Source organism: Echinops telfairi, unplaced genomic scaffold (genome assembly GCF_000313985.2).
Source record: "Echinops telfairi isolate 266 unplaced genomic scaffold, ASM31398v2 ScPeMD7_29;HRSCAF=101, whole genome shotgun sequence".
NCBI classification, from domain to species: domain Eukaryota; kingdom Metazoa; phylum Chordata; class Mammalia; order Afrosoricida; family Tenrecidae; genus Echinops; species Echinops telfairi.
This window is the reverse complement of record NW_022103926.1, coordinates 7,014,225-7,015,364: the sequence shown is the minus strand read 5'-3', so window position 1 is coordinate 7,015,364 and position 1,140 is coordinate 7,014,225.

Below are 1,140 nucleotides of genomic sequence, written 5' to 3'. Positions count from 1 at the left end.
TTCCAAGGCTGTAGACCTTTATGGAAGAGAAACCGAATAGTGGAAGGGAGGAAGCCGAGGGAAGCTGCCACTTATTGCTGGTGTTCAAAAAGTCCTTCATGATCCATAAATCACAGTAATTCACATGTGTGGAGTTTGACATGTATATTAAGTGGGACAGGAGTACGTTGGAAATTAATTACAAAATATCTGTAAGCCAAGGTGTACAGATTTAGCATTGAAAATTACTAAAGGACACCCCCTGCCCCCCTCCAGCCACCACACAGATCCCGACTCATAGGAGCCATGTAGGACAGAGCAAAGCTGTTCCACGGGGCTCAGGGTTTCCAAGGCGATAAATCCTTACAGAAGCAGCCGGCCACATCCTTCCTCCTGCAGAGCACAGCCGGTGGGTTCCGACCACATTCTCAGCTCGTCGTCTAGTGCTTAACCATTGTGTCACTAGGGCTTCTTAGGTAAGTCGCAGTTGGTCAGTACTGCGAGTTGGCTCAATGCATAGCCACCTGGGCGCAACGGAAAGAAACCCTGCCCGGTCGTGCACCATCCTCACAGTGGTATGTTTGAGTCCAGTGTGGCAGAATCGATTATCGACCCAGTTCCCCAATTATCGATCCAGCTCACCGCCCTTCCACTTAACCAAGCATGAGGTCCTTCCCCAGGAACTGGTCTCTCCTGATAACTCGTCCAAACTATGGGAGACAAAATCCGGCCGTACTCACTTCCAAGGAGCATTCTGGCTGTACTTCTTCCGAGACAGATCTGTCTGTTCTCAGCAGCCCGTGGCATTTAAAAAAAAATCTTTTTATTAGGGGCTCAAACAACTATCATAATCCATACATACATCAATTGTGTAAAGCACATTTGTACATTCACTGCCCTCATCATTCTCAAAACACATGCTCTCCACTTAAGCCCCTGGCATCAGCTCATTTCCCCGCCTCCCTCCCTGCTTCCCCCTTCCTCATGAACCCTTGATAATTTATAAGTTATTATTTTGTCATGTCTTGCACTGTCCGACGTCTCCCTTCGCCCACTTTTCTGTTGCCCATCCCCCATGGAGGAGGTTATATGTAGATCCTTGTAATCAGTTCCCCTTTTCCACCTCACCCTCCCTCCACCCTCTCAGTATCGCCACTCTTA